Source organism: Ochotona curzoniae, unplaced genomic scaffold, assembly GCF_017591425.1.
Source record: "Ochotona curzoniae isolate NIBS_2020 unplaced genomic scaffold, NIBS_Ocur_1.0 contig_4148, whole genome shotgun sequence".
Lineage (NCBI taxonomy): Eukaryota > Metazoa > Chordata > Mammalia > Lagomorpha > Ochotonidae > Ochotona > Ochotona curzoniae.
The window spans coordinates 45814-68516 of NW_024466146.1; the positions used below are offsets into that span (position 1 = coordinate 45814).

Consider the following 22703-nt stretch of genomic DNA (forward strand, 5'->3'; position numbering starts at 1 on the left):
AAAGGTCAATGAATCAAAGAGCTGGTTCTTGTAGAAAATCAACAAAATAGATTCCCCACTAGCCCAACTAATCATCAAAAGGAGGGTTAAGGTATGAATCAATAGGATCAGAGATTAAAAAAGGAAATACAACAATGGCACCTTGGACAGACAGAATAATTATTATAAGCAACTATATGTCCCCAATGACCTAGAAGAAGCTGATAGATGTCTGGGCACACACAATCTACCAAAATTGAATCATGAGACAATTAATAATCTAAATAAACCTATAACAAGGACTGAGATTGAATCAGGAATTAAATCTCTCCTACCCAAGAAAAGTCCTGGAGGAGATGGCTTCACTGTAGAATTCTACAAAATGATTCAAGAACTTAGCCCAATTCTCCACAATCTATTCCAAATAACAAAAAGGGAGACAATCCTTCCAAAATCTTTCTGTGAAGCCAATATCACTTTAATACCAAAGCCAGATATAGACACAGCAGAAAAAGAGAACTACACACTGGTATCCCTGATGAACAAGGTTGCAAAAATCCTCAACAAAATACTAGCCAGTAGGATCCAACAATACTTCAGGCACACCATTCACCTGAACCAGGTGGGATTTATGCCTGGCATGCAGGGATGGTTTAACATTTGGAAATTACCGAGTGTGATATACCACATCAACAAATTGAAAAATAAAAATTGTATGGTAGTATTAATAGATGCAGAGAAGGCATTTGATAAAATCCAACACCACTCATACTAAAAACCCTAAAGATAGGTAAAGAAGGAATACTCTACAACACAATCAAAACAATATATAAAAAAAATCAATGCCAAATTAATACTAAATGTGGAAGGACTGGAAGATTTTCCACTAAGATCTGGAACTAGATAAAGGATGTCCACTTTCACTACTGCTTTTCAAGATAGTATTGGAAGTCCTCACTAGAGCTATTAGGCAAGAAAAATAAATTAAATTAATTCAAATTGGAAATGGGGAACTTAAATTATACCTGTTTGCAGATGACATGATTCTCTACAGAGGATAACCAAAAGACTCAATCAAGAGACCATTGGAATTCACAAAGACAGTTTGTCAGGGTGGCAGGATACAAACAATTAACATAAATTGATGACACAAATAATTCCCTGACTGAGAAAGAACTTGTAAATACAGTCCCCTTTAATATAGTGAGAAACAAGCTTAAAGATTTATTTTTATTTATTTATTTTTTTATTGGAAAGCCAGATTTAGAATGAGAAGGAGATAGAGAGAAAGATCTTCCATCAACTGGTTCACTCCCCAAGTGGCTGCAATGGCTGGAGGTGAGCCAATCTGACACCAGAAGCCAGGATCTTCTTCTGAATCTCCTATGCAGGTGCAGAGTTCCAAGCTTTGGGTCATCCTTGGCTACTATCCCAGGCCACAAGCAGGGAGCTGGATGGGAAGTGGCCAGGATATGAACTGTTGCCCATGTGGAAACCTGGAAGATGAAGGCAAGGATATATCCACTAGGCTATCATGCTGGGCCCTTGAAGAGGAATATTAAATACCTTGGAATTAACATAGCCAAGGTTTGAAATACCTCTATGATTAAAATAATAAAACATTAAAAAGGAAATAGCAAACATTAAAAGGTGGAGAAACTTGCTATGTTTCTGGATCAGTAGGATGAACATCACCTACCGATTGTCCATATTGTCCATATTACTAAATTATCCATATTACCAAAGGTAATACACAGATTCAACGTGATCCCAATCAAGATGCCACCAGCATTTTTCTCAGAAATGGAAAAGATGATACAAAGTTCATCTGAAAACAAAAGAGACCATGACTAGCCAAAGCTACCCTGAAGTATAAATGTCAAGCTAGAGGAATTAAAATTCCAGAGCTCAAGACACACAGGGCAGTGGTGATCAAAACAGCCTGGTACTGGTACAGAAACAAAGAAGATCAATGGAATAGAACAAAACCCCAGAAGGGAGCCAAAACATGTACAGTCAACTAATTTTTCTTTTAAGACATTTATTTTATTGGAAAGGCAGATGTACAGAGTGAAGGAGAGACACAGAGGAAGATCCTCTGTCCGATGATTCACTCCCCAAGTGGCCGCAAAGGGCTGGTGCTGCGCCGATCCAAAACCCGGAACCAGGAACTTCTTTCCGGGTCTCCCACACAGGTGCAGGGTTCCAAGGCTTTGGGCTGTCCTCGACTGCTTTCCCAGGCCACAAGCAGGGAACTGGATGGGAAGTGGAGCAGGTGGGATTAGAACCGGTGCCCATATGGGATCCTGGCATGTTCAAGCTGAGGACTTTAACCATTATGCTATCGTGCTGGGCTCCTAGTCAACTAATCTTTGACAAGAGAATTGAAAATAATCCAGGGAAAAAGCACGGTCTCTTCAATAAATTCTATTGGAACAATTAGATAGTAGCCTGAAGAGGTAAGAAGCAAGACCCCACCTATCATCTTATTTAAAAATCACCTCAAAATGGATCAAGGATCTAAATCTGTACCCAGAAACCATCAAACTGTTAGAGCAAAACATACGAAGCACTCTCCAAGATATAGGATTTGGTAAAGACTTCTTAGAAAAGCATCAAAAGCACAGGCCACCAAAGTGAGAATAAACAGATGGGAATGCATCAAAGTAAGAAGCTTCTGTATAGCAAAGGAAGTGATCAGCAAAATGAAGAAGCAACCAACAGAATGGGAGAAAAATCTATACACTACACACCATTCGGGGCCTTATATCCAGGACTTACAAAGCGCTTTAGAAACTCAATGACAGCAAAACAAACAACCCTGTGAAGAAATGGGTGAAGGAAATGTACAAACATTTTTCAAAAGAACAATTTCAAACAGCTAATAGGTGTATGAAAAAATGCTCAGGTTCCTAGCTATTGGGGAAACAAACACACACACACACACACACACACAAAACTACATTGACATTCCACCTAACTCCAGTAAGATTGGCTTATATTTGGAACTCCACTAACAACATCTGCTGGTGTGAACGTAGGGAGAAAGGATTCCTGCTTCACTGTTGGTAGGAGTGTAAGCTAGTACAACTACTATGGAAATCAGTATGGAAAGAGTTAAGAGAACTGAAAAGTAACTTGCCATATGACTCGGCTATCCCACTTCTGGGAATATATCCAAAGGAAATAAAACTAGCATCCCAACTCTCAAGCTAACCAGTATGTCTTGTAGTTCCATAGGGTTGGGCCCACCTGTCCCCCACAGAATCCACCCCCCACCTGGTTTTCTTGCTTGCTAGTTGGTGTCATGGCCCAGCCTGATGTGACCCATTTTCTGATCCAACACTCACTGTCAGGTACTGGGATCTAGCCCTGTCAGACAGGCCCCCAGCCATAGTATATGTGTGAGCTGGTACGTGGTGGTCAGCCATGTTCCGTGTTAACAAGTCCAACCCAGGACTCCCATGTGGACTGGTGTATCAGTTTGACCCATAGAAATCTTTAGGTCTCTCCCCTCTAAACCACCAGTTCTCAGTCCCCCCACTTACCTGCAAGTGCAGTGGCTTTGTTGTTGAGTGTCCCTCAGGATTTATTCCTCATCTACATATACAGTGGCCTTATCCATGGATACCCCTAGGCAGTAACTGATACCTCCAAGACTCCAGAGCTTGTTGCCGGGTGGTCAGCCGGTAAAGCCCGGCACCAGCTGGCACACTGGCTGCCCACAAGCCCAGGGTCCTCCTCTTTTTCAGCATCAGCAGATGGGGAACTAGGATCCCCAGTAGGCAGCCTGGCATGGCACGGGTTCTCCCAGCTGGGACAGTAAGGTACCTGCTCCACTGCTCAGACTTATCTGGGTTCCACCTAAACACATTTTTCTAAAATTAAAGAAGACACCACAGCAGTAATCAAAGGGGAAAAATTAGTACAAAGAATGAAGTAGGAAGAGGGTGATGACCAGAGGTACCTGAGCATTCTGAAGCATTTGGTAAGTGGGTGAAGAGACGTTTACTAGTGACATGGCCAAAGCTTGTCTGTAGTTGACCAGTGAGTGATTGGTGAGCAGGGAGATGCCTATTTGCTTACTTGGGTGCTGGCAACATTCTCTGAGGGTAGACACTATGAGGGCTTTCAAAAATTTTTACTTCATTTTATTTATACAAATGGAATAAATTTCATAGAGATGATTTTTTCTTAATGTTTATTTCTTAATTTTTTTTCTAAAATATTTACTGATTTGAACGTCAGAGCTATATGGGTAGGGGGTCCAGACAGAGAGAAGTCTTCCATCCAATGGTTCATGCTCCAGATGCTTTGGCCAGGGCTGGGACTGGGTCAGGTTGATGCTAGGAGTCAGGAGCTTTTGCTAGATTTCCCATAGACGTGTTTAGGCCATCCTCCACTGATTTCCCCAGGCACTTCACAGTGAGCAGTGCCTGGGGAAATCAGGCACTGGATTGGAAGTGGAGCATTGGAAGTGGAGCAGCTGGGACTTGGCGCCAATGTGGGATGCTGGTATTGCAGATGGCAGCTTTACTCTCTATGCTGCAATCCCAGCTCCACACTATAGTTTTAGGGACAAAATGGTATGGGCCTGGCTTGGTAGCCTAGTGGCTAAAGTCTTTGCCTTACATTCACCAGGATCCCATAAGGGCATAGGTTCATATGCCAGCTGCTTTACTTCCCATCCAGCTCCTTGCTTGTGGCTTGGGAAAGCAGTTGAGGATGGCCGAAAGCCTTGAGACCCTGTATCCAAATGGGAGACCTAGAAGAGGCTCTTGGCTCCTAGCATCAGATCCGTTCAGTTTAGGGCATTGCAGCCATTTGAGGAGTGAATCAGCAGATGGAATAGCTTTCTCTCTATCTCTCCTTTCTGTAAATCTGACTTTTTGATAAAAATATACGAAGCTTTTTTTATTAGATACGTAATGGTATTTCTCATCATACCCTCCCAATAACTTTTACCATCCTTCCTCCTTCTTTTTCATATTTTTATTTTAATTTTACAGTGACACATTTACAGTTTTCTTCATAATCACAATCATAACCCTCCACTAAAGAAAAAATTGAACAAGAAGTAAGTAGAGAAACACTGCTTCTCACAAACTCAGACAAAGCTATAAACAATGTTCAAATTTCAAAATGTCAATTTTGCTCATAAACAATACTTTTTTTGTACTTTGTATATTATTTAGCAGAAGTCAGGGAAAACATACAATGTTTGTCTTTTTGGGATTGACTTACTGCACTAAGCATAATGGTCTCTGGTTGCATCTGTTTTGTGTGAAAGACAGGATTTCAATGTTTTTAGTAGCCTAGTATTCCATATCTGTATGTATTTATAGGTATCTATCACAATTTCTTTATCTAGTCATCTGTTGATGGACATCTGGGTTGATTTAATATCTCAGCTATTTTGAGTTGAGCTACAATAAACATAGGAATACAGATAACTCATAGACTTATTTCACTGCTTTGGCTACATTTCCAAGAATGGAACAGCCGACATCGTGGGGTTTTCTACAGAACCCTGAAAACAGGCCATAGGGCAGGAACAAAACGCTAGAACCAGTCTTGTCCTCCCCAAGGCCTTGTGTCGTTTCTCCAGCGCCCTCTACTGACACGTCTAAAGTTATGACAAGCAAGCATCCATTTTACTGGTTGGCACTGCAGTGTCAACAAGCAGGGCGGAGTACATTGAGTTTTGACTTGGCAAGATATCGATTGATACTGGGACAGTTTATTGACTCTGTTTTTAAAAACAAAATTTATGATATGTTTGTATTTATAAATTGGTATTTGTTCCCACTTAGTACGTATTTTCTGGGCATGGCAGGAGCCATTCTAAGTATTTTGTTTGTGTTATTTAATTCTTATTATAACCCTCAACTGCAGTACTCACCATCTTCTCTAGTCTATGGACAATGAAACTTATTCACTGAGATGATGGGGACATTGCACAAAGCCATATAGCTAGAAAGTGGCAGAGCAAACATTATCCGGACTTTACTAGTCCACAAAGAAAGCCTGAAAGAACTGGAACAGTAGCAAATCTGGTGTCCTCACAGAGGCATTGAGAAGCCCATGGGGAAGATTTTGACTCTCTAAGTTAGTACTCTAAGCAAACAAAGACATACATATGATGACAAATTTATCTATTTATTTGTTTGTTTTTCAAGAATTTTGGTGTTAACTGTAGCGTTTTGGGGAGAGGGAGAAGCATTTTCTAAATAAACTAAAACAATTTACATATGACAAATCCCACTTCCTGGAAGCAGGAAAGCAGCGGTACTTTCCAGGAGTGGCAGAGGCCCTGGCCAAGGTTGGGAGGAGAGTGAGTCAGCAAGTTTGCAGAGTTTGAGCTGGCCCCAGGGCTAGTTAGCAGGCAGACTACTTTTTATTTGCAGGTTCAGGAAGAAGGTGGCCAGGAGCCACCCAACTGACACCAGGGAGCAGGAGGACTAGTTCTTAAAAGGGAGCAGCTGTTGATCCCGCACCTGTGTGGGAGACTTGGAGGAAGTTGCTGGCTCCTGGCTTCGGATTGGCGCGACTCCAGCCATTGTGGTCACTTAGGGAGAGAATCATCGGGTAGAAGATCTCCCTCTCTGTCTCTCCTCTCTGTATATCTGACTTTGCAATGAAATAAATAAATAGATAAATAAATAAATCTTTTTTAACAAAGGGAGCAGCTGCTCTCTGTGAGGGTCAGTAGAGTAGCCCCTCTGTCATCTCCCAAATGAGAAGAGATTCTCCTCTGGACTGAGGGGAGCTGCCCAAGCCCCACAAGTAAGTGCATGGCAGCTTCAGAACCCAAACCCAGATTGCATTTGAACATCCTAGGCACCTTCCACCATATCATTTCTAGATGGTACAGGACATGGTTCCAAACCCCAGCTGGCTGCATCTGGAGAGCCACCACTGGTGGCTGACTCGCAGCTTGAGGCCTTTTATTTTGGGATTGATGATTAAGGTTTTTTGGGGAAGAGGGAGGAGTATTTTCTAAATAAATTAAAACAATTAATAAAGGACAAATCCCGATGCCAGGTAGCAGGAAACCAGGAAGAACTCAGCCGTGGGTATTGGCCTGTTCCATTTAGGAACACCTTGGGCAGCGCTCAGCTCCAGACCAGCTCGGGTTGGACCCTGCAGCCAGAGCGCTCACATTCCAACCTTGTGAACACTGAGGTGACTCTGTGATTTTCAGGGGAGGTTTGGCGGGAGGGGCAGTGATGGTTGGTGCTGTCATGCTCTGTCCCAGCACCAACTCGCTGCCTGGAGCGCGTGGCCATGGTGACCTAGCAGGCTACCTTTGGTTGTTAGTCAGCTGCTACTTCCTGCTTGTTGGGAATGCCTGGGAGCAGTATTGAGCCCAGCTCTGTTTCGAATTTTTATTTTGTTATTTGTTTATTCGTTTTTATTATATTATTGTTATTTTTTATGATACAGTTTTGTAGGCATAGGGATTCCTCCCTCCCCCTCCATCTCCCCCTTTTGTCTTTCCATTTTCTCTTTTCATTACTTTTCCCCGTGTTATCATAATAGTATAGCCCTTTAGTAACAGTTGCTAGTTTAAGATTCAGCTATTCAAGTGTTTCATGACATTTTAAGTATAAACAAAGGTAGAACATGTAATATCATACTGCCAAGATATGGTTCATTGTCTCAATGGAAGTCTTCCTTTTATTTGAGAGCTAAGATGTATACTGCAAGGTACCTTTACTTTCCAGTATGCTTATCTCCAGGATACAATTCATTTATAAGAATATATGTATGTACTTGATTTGGTTGTATATATATAAATATACACACATACACACACATATATATATTTTACTATTTGTGAAAGCTGTGTAGTAGTCTATGGGGTAGATGTACCACAGGTTCTTTATTCACTCCTCTGTTGATGGGCATCAGTTTTTTGTTTCCATGTTTTTGCTCTTCTGGATTGTGTTGTTATAGATATAGGGTTACAGGTTGCTTTCTTCTTTATTTTCTTATACATAAGGCTTTACTTTTCATTTATTTTTCAATTTATTTTGTTATTATTGTTATCATTTTATGATATGGTTCTATAGGCCCTGGGATTTCCCTTACGCCCTCTCTAAGTCCCCTCCCCCCTCCCACTGAGTTCCCCTATAATATTACTATAGTATAGTTCTTTATACACAGTCATATGTCCATCACTGCAGACATGGACAATGGCAGAGAGTCCAGCATCCTATTGTTAACATATACCCAACAGTTTCATTGGGAGTACATCTTTGATCTGAAAGTAGAGATGCATACTGCATTGTACCCTCACATCTGGATATTATAGTCTCCATTACACAGTTACTATACATCTCCTTAAATGAAAAGTCACAATACAAAATCAACAATAGGAAGAAAAATTTACAATGCCATCAAGTTAAATAACATATTACTGAATATGATAGTCTCCATTACACAGTTGCTATACATCCCCCTAAATGAAAAGCCACAAAAAAAAAATCAGCAATAGGAATAAAAACAGAAATTAAAAGCGCCATGAAGTTAATAACATACTGCTGATGGACTAATGTGTCGTTGAAGAAGTGAAAAAAAAATCAAGAATCTTCTTGAAAAAAACGATGCTACTGTATATTTATGAGTCAGTGAAGAATTTAATGGGAAACAAAGTATTTTGAACAGATGAAACAAAAATATCAAAATCCATGAGACATAGTTTCTGCTGATTTTTGTTGCTGAGATATGTCTTATAGGCAGATTTCATTTTATTTGGCTTTATTCAATACCTGCACTGTGAGCTGATGTATCAACAGCTACAGTGTGTGTCACCACAGCAACGTAGGAACAGCGGCTGCTGGCTCGTGCAGGGCTAGCATTCAGCCATGAAGGGTTCATCTAGCGAGAAATTACCTTCTCTACAGTGCTCCTACCTCAGGAAGAAAACTGTATTGTCAGTATGTTAACGTATCTCAAAACATGCTAATTCTTCTTAACACAACAGAGAGTAAACAAAGCTATGTGGCTAGTACCCAGGAACAATGTTACATTTTAACATTGTTTAATTTCACAGTTCCTTTTTTAGTAGTACTTGCAATATTATTTCATTTATGATCATGACATAAAATGTGCTTTTAAATTTCTCTTATTTATGTAAGTTTTTGTTGTAAAGGAAGTGAATCAATTAAGTTTAGACAAATTAACCAACACACAGGGAAGATGATGGGAGTTGTTGAAGTCATTCAGGAAGCACAGAACTGGGCAGCTGGATGCCATTCATGAAGAGATGCTAAAACACCATTTAATGACTCAGCTGCAGAAGCCCAGACTACCTAGGGAAAGTTCTAGAATAATCTTTAGGCAGGGATTGATGAATTCAGGATACAATTAAAAGAATCCATTACATCTGAGTCCCCTTGTATATGTGCTTTCTCCCACCTGGAATGTAAGGAAGGGTGGGAATGGCATGGATTACTTATGATAGTGCCTTTTCTTGGTTCGATATAGGAATGGATGTCACCGGATCTCCTGGCCAGAAAAGGAGGCAGCCACAGTTATTTGCCAGCAGGGGGCTCACTACTCCTCATTTCCCTGAGGCAATGCTTTGCATATTGAAAGCTACCTCTTTTGTTATTAAATTCTAAGTTTTTTTTAAAGATTTATTTATTTTTTTTTTATTGGAAAGGCGGATATACAGAGAGGAGAGACAGACAGGAAGATCTTCCGTCCGATGATTCACTCCCCAAGTGAGCACAACGGCCAATGCTATGCCAGTCCAAAGCCAGGAGCCTCTCCCAGGTCTCCCACGTGGGTGCAGGCTCCCAAAGCTTTGGGCCGTCCTCCACTGCTTTCCCAGGCCACAGGCAGGGAGCTGGAAGGGAAGCGGGGCTGCTGGGATAGAACTGGCGCCCACATGGGATCCCAGGCGTGCAAGGCGAGGACCTTAACCACTTGCGCCACCGCGCTGGGCCCTAAATTCTAAGTTTTTACATAATATATTTATGTCTTGATTAACTGATTTTGCATCATTCAGGACAAGATGAGCAAAAACTTACATAAATAAATTTAAAAGCATGACATTTTATGTCATGATCATAAATGAAATAATATTGCCAAGTGCTACTAATATATATATATATATATATATATATATAATTTGAAAGTCAGAATCACAGCATGAAGAACAGATACACACAGAGCTCTTCCATCTTGTGTTTCACCGCCCCCCCCCCCCCCCCCCCAACAATGGCCAGTACTGGGCAAAGCTGATGCTAGGAGCCAGGAATTTCTTCCAGGTCTCCATGTTGGTACAGGGACCCAAGCACTTGGGCCATTTTCTGCTGCTTTTTTCAGGCCCTTAGTCGGGTGCTGGATCAGAAGTGGAGTAGCTGGGATTCGAACTTGTGCCCATTTGTGATGTCTTCATTGCAGGTGGTAGCTTTACCCAGTACATCACAACACTGGCTCTGACTGATCTTGTTTGTTTTAAGTCTACTTTGCACAATATTAGTTGGTGCTTCTTTAGTAAAAGGTGGAAGATTTATATGATCTGAAGACAAACCAGAGTATAGTTGGCGCTCCTTTCTTCCAATGTTGTATTTTCCATACTTCAGTAGCCTCACATTTGGCATGCCTGTTGTAAGCAGAATGCTGTTCAGCTTTTTAAATTATCTAGTCTAGGAAGTCTTTTTCTTTTTTTTTTAAAGGTTTATTTTTAAAATTTTTATTGGAAAGGCGGATATACAGAGAGGAGAGACAGAGAGGAAGATCTTCCATCCATGATTCACTCCCCAAGTGAGCGCAACGGCCAATGCTATGCCAATCCAAAGCCAGGATCCAGGAACTTCCGGGTCTCCCACACGGGTGCAGGGTCCCAAAGCTTTGGGCTGTCCTCGACTGCTTTCCCAGGCCACAGGCAGGGAGCTTGATGGGAAGTGGAGCTGCTGGGCTGCCCGGCGCCCATATGGGATCCTGGAACTTTCAAGACAAGGACTTAACCACTGCGCCACCGCGCCGGGCCCTAGGAAGTCTTTTTCTTAAAATGAATTATTTAATTTATTTTCTCTTATTGTCCCCATTAAGAAAACTGGGATTAAATCTACTACCTTTCTATTTGTTTTTCTATTTGTAGTAATGGTTCACTTTTCAAGTTTCTTAACTTTTTTTGATGAAACAAGACATGTTTAGATGTCCTTGGTTTGTTAATTATCCATTCCTTTCTGTATCCTTTAGTGGTTGAACCCCAGCTGTACTAACCAATCTTGTAACCACTAACCATGTATGTGTTTAAAATGATTTTAATGAAGTATAATTAATAACAACAAAAGATACAACTTAAAAAGTATAATTTGGTAATTTAGAACATATATGTTACATGCATACATCTGTGAAAATATCATCACAATTATGATAGTTAATGTAACCTTTACAGCCAAAACATTCCATATGCCCCAGGCCAGGCGGACTCCATGCTCAGAGCCCTGATTCCAGCCACCTTTAACACATGGTGAGCTGTCCCCAGTGGCAAGTGTGACATTTGGCGCCAGGCTCCACCTGCTGGCCACCCAGGGTGAGCTCTGGGATTTTGGGGGTATGGAATTTCTGCCTATGTACCTCCATGTTGAGCCCACTGTTGTGAATCAATCCTGAAGGACTCCCAGTGACACAATAACTTTTCCTTGAAGGTAAGCGAGGGTATTGAGACCTGGTGGTTTGGAGGAGGGGGACCAGATGATCTTTATAGGTCTGACTGATATGCCAGCCTCCTTTGAGTCCTGTGTAGAACTTGTTATCACCAAAAAATGCTGACCACCACATGCCAGTCCATGTGAGAGCGAAGGCTAGGGGCTTGTCTAGGAGGTTCAGATCCTAGTACCTGATAGGATGTTGGATCAGCAGATGGGTCACGTTAGGCAGGGCCATGACACTAACCAGCACACGAGAGAACCATTTCTGGGAGTAGATTCTGTGGGGGATGTGTAAGCCAAACCCTGTAGAAATACTAGTCCCACCGGTTAGCTCAAGAGTTGGGGTGGTGATGGGCTGAGCTAGATGTGACCAAGGAACCTGCCATCAATCATGGGTAAAGAAACCTACAACAGTCTGAGCTGCTCAAGGCACCAGCACCTGAATGTGCATCCTAAAACAGGGTGTGGGGTGGGCCAGGCCGTCTGCAACAATCACCAGCTCATACAAGGCCAAAAGGGAAGGCCAGATTATGCCAGGCACTGGCCTCTAACACCCATTGGCATGTATGAGAATTGACTCTGGGAGTGGGTCAAGTGGGGGAACTTGGGAAACTCCCCTAGTGGGTTACAGCTCTCACTGATGATCACATGGTCCAGGCCTGGGGGTCAGACAAGCTGGGCAAAGTAGCTCCAATGACTGGCTAATGTATGAGTTGGTAATGGAAGAGGGTGGACTGGGCAGGGCCAAGCAAACCGTAGCTCACAAGCAAAAATAGAAATCAGGATGGAGCACATGTCAGGCCGAGCAAGGCTCTTACACTTACTGTTTTGCATGAGTCATGGAAGCTAAGCCACAGCATCTAAGGAAAAGGCCAAGACAGGTGAGGGGCTATAGCAAGCTGGGTCAAAGCAACCACAGGCATACGTGTAATCTATGGCTGGGAATAGGCCAGGTTGAGGAGCTAAGAGGACTCCCTACCTAGGTTGGGGCTTCCACTGGGGAGTGTGGGGTCCAGAGTGGGAGCTGTGTTCTGGTCTGGATATGGCTGCAGTCTCCCTTGGCACAAGTGTGGACTGGGAATGGACGCACCAAGCTGGGCTAGACTCCAGTACCATCTGGTGCTCTGGAGGACCAGGGTAGATGTAGGATGGACTAGGTCTCTGCCCCTACTGAGCCACGTGTGAGCATTGTCTGGGTATGGAGGAGCCTTGACTGGGCTGAAACATCTAACAGTAAGAACCAGAACGGGTTGAAGGGGAGTTAGGAAAGGCCACTGTTCCTGCTAAGACAGGAGGTGGACTAAGTAGGGCTGGCCCTGGAACCAGCTGGTATGCCCAAAATCTGGCATTGGGAGAGGTTCTCATGGAGGAGCCTGGGCAGCTCCTCTGGCAGGACACAGACCCTGCAGGCAAGCACAAGAACCATGATAAGAAACAGCAAAGACCAGGCCATGGAAAGTTACCCACCAGCATACATTTGGCATGGGTTGGGGGCAGAACTGGCTGAACCAGTTCACATCACCCACTGGCGAATCCGAGCACTGGAACAGAGTGTGGATTGAGCCAGGTTCAGTCATGACAAAAGCCAGTGCAAATTACAGAATGCCAAAGTGACATGACCCATACCAGATGTGGTTGCAGCACCCAATAGCACAGGTAAGAACCAGGGAGGGAGGGGGTGGAGCCCTCAGGGGGAATGTGGAGGGCTCCCCTGCTGGACATTCACTCTCACTGGAGAGCGTGGGTTGGGATGGGGGCAGACCAGGCCAGGCAGGGCTACAACACCCATGGGCCTCATGTGAACTAGATCAGAGAGAAGCCAGGTTGGGCTGTCTGTTCCTACTGGTACAAGTATAAATTACAGTGGGTGAGGGATGGTTGGGCTTTGCCACAGTGTCATTTGGCAGAGGTTGGCACTGTAGGCTAAATCTGTCAAGTTGAATCCCAGAACCACCTAGAGAGTGCATAATCCAGGAGTGGGAGTGGCCTAGAAGGGAAATAGTGGGCTCCACCCTCTTGGGATACCACTCCCACTGGAGAGCATGAAAACCAGGACTGTGGTAGGGGTGGCTAGACAGAAGGGTAGGGGTGGCCTGCCAGCTTGTGTGTGGGCTAGATAGTGGGCCTGGTTAGGTTGAACTAGGCTTCAATGCCCATTGACATGTATGAGAGAGGTTCTGATGGAGGAGATTGGGCAACTCCTCTGGCAGGACACAGTCGCTGCAGGAGAGTGCAAGAAGCACTATAAGGAACAGCCCAGACCAGGTCAGGGAAAGGTACCCACCAGCATGCATTTGACACAGATTGGAGGCAGACCAGGATGAATCAGTTCACATCACCTGCTGATGAATTTGAGCACCAGAACAGAGTGGGTTGGGCTAGGTATGGTCACAACACATACCAATACACATTACAGCTGGGGTAGGGTGCATGCTGGGCTGGGCTAGATTATAAGCCTCACCAGCTGGAATTGGGGGTGGGCCAGGCCAGCCAGGCTCCAGTACCCACTGGCAAATGCCGAGGTAAGGGGGGCCAGGCCAGAATGGGTTGCAGTGCCCAACTAGTAGGAACTAGGGAGGGAAGGGGTAAAGCTGGTAGAAGGAATGTGGAGGGCCCCCCCGCTGGAACACCTCGCCCACTGGAGAGCATAAGTTAGAATGGGGGCAGACCAGACCGGGCAGGGCTACAACGCCTGTGGGACTCATGTGAGCCAGATCAGAGAAGAGTCAGGCTTGGTTGACTGTCTCTACTGGTGCAAGCATAAATCAGAATGGTTGAGGGTTTAATGTGCTTTGCCACAGCATCAGATGGCAGATGCTGGCACTGGTAGCTAATTTTGTCAAGTTAAACTACATAATTACCCAGAAAGTGCATAATCTGAGTGTTGGTCTCATAGCAAGATAGTGGGCACCTCCCACTTGGGTTATCACTCCCACTGGAGGACACAAAAACCAGAACTGGGGTAGACGTGGCTAGACAGAACAGCACCCACCAGTATGTGTGTGGACTGGATAGTAGGGTTGGTTGGGTTGAACTAGGCTTCAATGCTTATTGACATGTAGGAGAGCTGAATGGGAAGTGGGACAGACTAGACTAGTCTGTTGTACATACTGGCAAGCACAGAAACCAGGACAGGGGGCGGGCTTGGTGGGGGTTATTTGTAGCTGCCCCGACTAGGCTGTAGCTCCCACTGGTTAGTGTGAAGGCCAAGTGTGTGGTGGGTAGAATCAGAATGGACTGCAACACCCATTGGTTCGTGTGGAAGACAGGGCTGGAGACAGAACTGACCCAGCAATTGCAACCACCAGCTGATTAGGGTAATGGACTGTGCTGGACCCTATACTGGCAAGCACACATATGAATCTGGTCTGGGATCACCTCTGACAAAGTTTCTTTGGGGATTCCCCCAATCGAACTGTCGTACTCAGAACCCTAACCATGAAGGGAAGTGCAGGTTCTATGGTCTGCCATGGAGTGCAAGTGTCAGAGCCAAGCCTCCTCAGAGGCTCAGACAGAGCAGTGGACAGCATGTCCAGGTGGAAATGGAGGATATGGCAGTCCATCAGAACCTGCAGAGGACACGTGGTACCACAACAGATGACGTAACAAATCAATCAACTACCTCAGCCATATGTTGGCAGTGAAAAACTGGACAGACAGAAACTCTAAAGTGGACTATGTCAATCAGTGGATTCTACAGTGACTTCATCATGCATAGGATGGCAAGATTAGCAGCAACTAATAACTGTTGAACTATCAAAACCACTTGAGCCAGGACCCTCAGAGCATGCTCCAACCGGGGACCTGGGGTGGGTGGGAGGCTGGGTGGGGCTTCTCTCTTTATCTCCCCATTTACCCCAGATTAAAAAAAAAAGCGTGATGTTGTGTAACCAATAGTCTTACCCACTTTCCTGTAACCCTTGACCCTTTGTGCCATAATCATCTATGTAAATATGGTCAAAAATAAAGGGGAAAAAAGAATGGATAGAACATTTAGAAGATAAATGAAAACCAAGGCCTTCAACGAGCTGTTCAGGATATTCCACCTGACTGCAGCACAGTGTTGATTTCTCTGTTTTCAAGTGGTGTGCCTTAGCAGGAGCCTGGAAACAGAGTCAACACTCAAACCCAGACATTCCAATTTGGCATGCAGGAACCAAACACCTGTCCCCATCCTTATATTATTTTATGTAATTGAAAAGTCAAATAACATCATATCATGGGAACTAGAACTTTTTCAATTTCTTCCTCCACTTTATGCCAGGCCCCAATGGACTGTGTCTATCCTCCATGTACATCTGGCTGGGATGTCCATTGCTCTGTCTGAGATACTGAGGAGGCCCAGTTCTGACACATACACTCCACGGTCAGACCACAGATCCTGTGATTCCCCCCATGGTTGGAGTTCTCTTCATGGTTAGAGTTCTGAGTTCGGCAGTTTGATTGGGGGATTCCCAAAGAAACCTTATCTGAAGTGATCCCAGACCTGATTCTTGTGTGTGCTTGACAGTATTAAGTCTGGCTCAGGTGTCACCCTCATCAACCTACACACACAGTGGTAGTTGCAATTACTGGGTCAGTTCGGTTTCCAGTCCCATATTTTATGCAAACTAATAGATGCTGTAACTCTGCTCAACACTACCCCCACACACTCAGCCCTCATGTATACCAGTGGGAACTACAACCTATTCAAAGTGACCCCAAACAACTGCTACTAGGCCCACAGCAGTCCTGGTTTCCGTGCTTGCCAGTATGTACAGCAGACTGGTTCAGTCTGTCCCATATCCCATTCAGCTTTCATACACATAGACATTGAAGCCTATCTCATCCCTACTGATCCCCCTATCCAGTCAACACTCATGCTGCTGGGCACCACTGACAATCTAGCCAGGTATACCCTGGTTCTCATATTCACCAGTGAAAGTTGCAGCCCATCAGAGAGGGGCCCACAGTTTCCCTACTTGGCCCACTCTCAACTCCAGATCTTGCATTCTCCAGGGGTTTCTGCAGTCTAGTTTGCAGTACTTACCCCCAGTTCCAGCACTTGCCAGCTGGTGCTACAGCAAAGCCCAATCAGCCTGCACTTACTCTGGCTTGTGTCCTGACAAATGTGCTCCTATCTATCAGGTCTTCTATCACGTCTCCTCCCAGTGGGTCCTTGGCCCAGTCTGACTTGGTCTAACTCCTAAACTGGCAGGAACAGCGACCTTGTTTAACTGTTGGGTGCTACAGTCCAGCAACACCTGGTCCATGCCTAGAGACAGTTTTTACTTTGTTCCGCAGGTGCCAAGACCTAGCCCAGACTATCCTACACCTACCTTGGCTCCCATGGGCACCAGTGGGTGCTAGAGTCTAGCCCAATCTGACACAGCCCAGACCTCATCCACACCCATGCCGAGGGACAGTGCAATCATATCCAGTCCAGATTGCTGCCCCTATTCCAGCTCTCACCAGTGGGAACCATACCTGGCCAGTGCATTCCCTTAGCTCCCCAACCAAGCCTGTTCACAGCCATGGATCTTGTGTATGCCAGTGGTTGCTCTGAATCAGCTTGGCATAGCCTATTTCTTGTCTTGGCCTTTGGCATCAGATGCTGTAGCCTGATCTGCCCTGGCCTGCCCCCAGTCCCAACTGTCACTGGTGTGTGCTGCAGCCTAGCCCTGCCCAGTCTGCTTCCATCCCTGGCTCATGGAAACAGTTAGGTTAGATAGCCTAGCCTGGCATGACCTCCACTCTAGCCTGGTTTTGGCAGATACCTGTGGGCTAGGGTTGACCTGGGCCTGTCCAGACTACCTCCCTCCAGAGACAACCCCCACACACTTGTGGAGCTACCTTGCCTGACCTGACCAACACCCAGTTCTGAATCACATGCTCACCAGCAAAAGTTATGTCCCTCTAAGGGAGTTTCCCAAGTTTCCCAACCAGGCCCACTCCCAGACCCAGATTTCACATGTGCTGGTGGGTATTAATCATTACCTCCTCCATCCTGGGCTTTGTATGGGCTGGTGGATACTTCAGCCTGGCCTTTCCCTACACCATAGTCTTGGATGTGCTGTAAGTGCTGCAGCCTGGACCAGTCAGACCTGTTTCCAATTCTAGTGCCCCTGAGTATTGGAGGGTTCCATAGTCATACCTAACTTAGCCTGTCACTAACCCCAGTTCTTAAGCAAACCAACAGAACTTGCAGTTCCATAGGGGTGGACCCATATATCCCACATGGAATCTGCCTTCAGACCTTGTTGCCTCCTGTGCTGGTTACTGTGATGGGCCAGCCTAACATTACCCACTCCCTGTTCCAACTTCTCTAGCAGGTACTTTGGTTTAGCCCTGCCAGGTAGGCCCCCAGCCCTAGTTTTGTATGTGCTGGCGAGTGGTGGTCAGTGGTAATCCACATTAACTAGCCCAGATCAGGTTTCCCACATGGGCTATTGCATTGATCTGACCCTAAAAGTCCTCCATCTTACCCCCACCAAATCACTCTATCTCAGCTCCCTCACTTACCTACAAGTACTGTGTCCTTGTCTGTGGATGTCTATCAGAAGTCATTCCTCACCTGCAACATACTCCCTCAGTGGCCCTCCTTTCCACACATCCCCCTTGCCCCTTTCCCTAATCAATCCATTGTTCCCTTGCCCAGGAGCACATGAGTTTCCCAGCCCAGCCTTCTAAATCCTAGCCTTTCGGTGGGGTGGTATGCTGGCCTGAAGCTCTGCCCATCCACCAGGGTCCCAAGCTCCTGGCACATGTGCTGGCCTGAGACTTTAATCTTCCACATACCCAACATCCAGACTCATTCAAAGTTCCCCAAGTTGGTCCACCAGCACACCAGACCAGCATGTTAACCTAGGGTTCTCCCCTCCATTCATCCTACCCCATCCTTAGCCAAGTTTGTGGGGAAATCCCCAGGTTTGCTCCACCTGCTTGGATGTGAGCCCCTAGGTTCCCACATGTCCCCACCAAAGCCATCCCCAGTTCCCCTAAGGCCCATACCCCTAGGCTGCCAAGAGCCAGCTGCTTCTGGGTACACTCAGCACAAGTGGCAGCTGCCACTTGTGGATATGCTCGACACTATAATTATTGAGCAGCCTGAATTTTAGAAAGAATGTATTATCCAAGGCCATAAGTGTTTGAACTAAAGAGTTTCAGAGATAATTTTGTCTATTTCCCCCATTTTGCAATGTTGACATTGGCCTGACTACAGAATTGGGTAGCTGCACTAGAGTTCAGGAGCTGTACTGCCCAGCCTGTGCTCTGTGCCACCTGGCTCTGCCCTGCAGTTCTCAGATGAGCTGTTTTCCATGTCAGATCTCCATTTTAAGCTGTGACCCCTTCCAGATTTACTAGGTCTGTCGTTTATCTGTTGGTTCACTCCTCAAAGGGCTGTAATGGCCAGACCTGGGAGCCGGGACCTTCTTATGGGTCTCCCTTGTGGGCGGCAAGGACCCAGGTACTTGGGCCATCATCTTCTGCCTCACACACATTAGCAAAGAGTTGAGTCTGTTATAATTAACACTTTATATTAGTGTGTTACATTTGTTATGATTGATGACTGATGCTGGTGTTGGAAGGGAAAAATCCTTTCATTTTATCTTTCTGAGTTTACAACTGAGGTTTTGTAACAAACAGATGAACAAGAAAAAAAAAGGCACATTTATGTGCTATAAGTTTTATTTGGCACAAGTGCCTTCATCGGGAAGCAAAACCTAAGAAGCAGTGGAAATCTGATGCAGGTATGATGTCAAGTGGATAATCTGTGATAGGCTTTCATGGTGCAGTAAACTGCAGGAGATGAGCAAGGACTGTCTGGGCTCCTCTCCACATCTCTTGTGTTCAGAGACTAGGATGCTCTTTGCCCCTGGGTAGCAGAGGGCATCTCTCGCAGAAAGGTCTTATGACCTGACTCAAGCAAAGGTCAGAGAATTCTTCCTGCCCAAGCTGCTTCTGCTTAACCCTTCAGCTTAAACTACTCAGCATGCCAGTGTGCTGTGTTTTGGCCTCCCTATGTCCTGAACCCAATCAATACATTACTGTTAACAAAAGTCCTGTAGTGCAAATTAGGGTTCGCTTCTGGTGTGTACATTCTACTGGTTTTGCCAAATGCAAAATGTCACATAGCCACCATTATAATGTCACACAGCATGGTTTCCACCTACTTACCTTCCCTCCTTAGAGTCCCTGGCAACAACCATCTTTTTAATCTGCTCTATAGAATTTTTCCCCAGAATGTCATATAGTTGGAATGTTACCTTTTTAGACTTACTGACTGCTTCAAATTTGTAACATGCATTAAATATTATTCCATGTTTTTTCATGGTTTGACAGCAAACATTTTGTAATTCTGAACAATATGCCTTGGTATAGATGTATTATAGTTTGTTTTTCTGTTTATCAACAGAGAGGTATCTTGATTGCTTCCAACTTTGGCAACTATAAATTATGAACAAAATTGCTATCAATATTAATGTGAAGATATTTATTTATGTACACATTTTCAACTCATTCAGATAAATATCTATGGTTTTTAAAGAATAGAGTTGCTGAATTTTTTAATGGCAGAATGACAGAGAGAAATTGAGAGCCAGAGATGGTGGGGTGGAGATCTTTCATCCATTGATTTACTTCCCAAAGGACTGCAAAACCCAGGTTGGTACCAGGCTGAAGCTACTAAGGAAGAACTCTACTGGTCTCCCAAATGGATGACAGGTTCCCAATTACTGAGCCATCTTGCGCTATCTTCCAAGGCACATTAGCAGAGAGCTCCATCAGAAACAGCGCAACAGGGAGGCTTGGTATTGTGGCATAACAGGTTAAGCTGCCACCTGTGCCATAGGCATCCTCTATGAATATTGGTTTTATACCCAGCTTTCCAACTACATTCTAGATTCCCATTAAGATACCCAAGTACTTGGGCTTCTGAACCCACATAGAAGGCCTGGATTAAGTTCTAGATTTCTGGCTGTGGTCTGGCTCAGTCCTTATTGTTGTGGACATTTTGTGGGTGAGCATGTGGATGGAAGTTCTCTCTTTCTCCCTCTCTCCTTATCTGTAACTGCCTTTCAAGTACAATAAATGCATTAAGATAGAGCAGCCAGGGTTTGTACTGGCAATTGAATATGGGATGCTTCTACTGTAAGTGGCAGCTTAATCCATTGTAATATAATACTGGCCCAAAGTCATTTTGCTAGCTCCTAGGGTATGAGAGTATTTAGCTTTGTAAGAAACTATTGCCCTGTGTTCCAATGTGTTTTACCAGCTTTTGTTCCCACCAGCATAAAATGAGAACTTAGCTGCTTAACATTCTTACCTCACCAGTATTTGATGTTACTGGTGTTCTAGACTTTAGTGTCTTATAAGATGTGTTGTGTCATCACTGCTTTGATGTGCAAATTGCTGATGCCATATGATGCTGAACGTCTTCACATTTGCTTACATACCATGCATATTTCTCTTTGACAGAGCTCCTGTTAAGATCTCTTGCCCACTTTTAAATTGAGTTGTTTGTTTTCTTATTGTTCATTTTGAAAATTTCTTTGAACTTGTTGGGTAACAGCTCTTTATCAGATGTTGTTTGCTCCTAATTTTTCCCCCTGATTTGTGGCTTACCTCTTCATTCTCTTTATTGTGTCCTTTGAAGAGTGGGACCCCTGTCTGGTTCCCCATGACACATTGAGCCTGAAGAGGGCTGACTCATTTGCTCAGGAAGAAGAAGTCTGTGTCATAATGTAAACAACCCTAAAGTTGATGACTGCACAGCTGTTACATCTGCTGGTGAAGTTTTTTTTTTTTTTACAGTTCTGAGCTGGAGAAGTTCTTTTTTTTTTTTCCCACATTTTATTATTATTGTTATCATTTTACGATACAGTTCCATATTCCCCTATCCCCTCCCTAATTCCCTCCCCCCCCAGTTCCTTTATATCATTATTAACATATAGTTCTTCATATTCAGTCATATGTTCATCATTGCAGGCATGGACAATGGCAGAGAGTCCAGAATCCTATTGTCAAAACATAATATAAACAGTTTCACTGTAAGTCCATCTTTGTCTGGAAACAGAGATGCCGACCACACTGCATCCTCACATCTGGTTGTCAGTCTCCATTACATAATTACTGTACATTCCCTTAAATGAAAAGTCATGATACAGAGTCAACAATAGAAAGAAAAATAGAAATTTACAATGCCATGAAGTTAAATGACATGTTACTAGATATGACAGTCTCCATTACACAACTACTTTACCTTCCCTTAAATGAAGAGCCACAAAACAAAATCAACTTCCGGAAGAAAAAAGAAACTAACAACACCAAGAAGTTAAACAACATGCTATTAAATGTCCAACGTGTAGCTGAAGAAGTGAAAATCAAGAACCTTCTTGAAGAAAATGATGCCACTGCATGATCTACGAGTCATTGAATGATTTAATCAGAAGAAAGTGTTTTAAAGAGATGAAACCAACAGAAAACAACAAAATCCATGCAAAATAGTTTCTGCTGATCTTTGTTGAAGTGTGTCTCCTCCCGACAATAAACAGATGGGTTTTGTTTTTTAATCCAGTCTACTAATCTCTGATGTTTGAGCTTAAGCAATTTACATTCAGAGTTAAATATACATAGGTGGTACTTTGGTCCTGTCATTTTAGGAATGGGTTGTTCATTGATTTAGTCTTCTGTTGTCATTTTACTGGGATGTTCTTCCCGTTTGCCTTTGGTTTTGGTAGGTGCTATTCCTCTTCTCTGTCAAGAGAACATCTTGAAGTATCATTTGTAGAGCAGGTTTGGAAGAGGCAAATTCTTTTAGCTTTTCTTTACTCTGGAAGAATTTTATTTCATTTTCAAAGATGAAAGAAAGCTTTGCAGGGTATGTTATCCTAGGCTGACAAGTTTTTTCTTTTAGAATCTGGAGTATGTCACTCCATTCTCTTCTTGCCTGCAGGAGTTTCCTGTGAGAGATCTCCTGTGAGCTTAATTGGCCTTCCTTTATATGTCAATTGATGTTTTTCACGTACACATTTAAGGATCTTTTCCTTATGTTCAATTGAAGAGAGCTTGATA

General features: G+C 44.0%; 1 long non-coding RNA gene across 1 annotated transcript; it reads right to left on the minus strand.

Moving 5' to 3' along the window:
- Positions 1-393: 393 nt before the first annotated feature.
- On the minus strand, positions 394-22119 carry LOC121159404. Its single transcript, XR_005884359.1, has 3 exons — positions 22105-22119; positions 21887-21891; positions 394-550 (listed from the first exon to the last, which is right to left on the minus strand). It is a non-coding gene; the product is annotated as an uncharacterized LOC121159404 (long non-coding RNA).
- Positions 22120-22703: the final 584 nt, after the last annotated feature.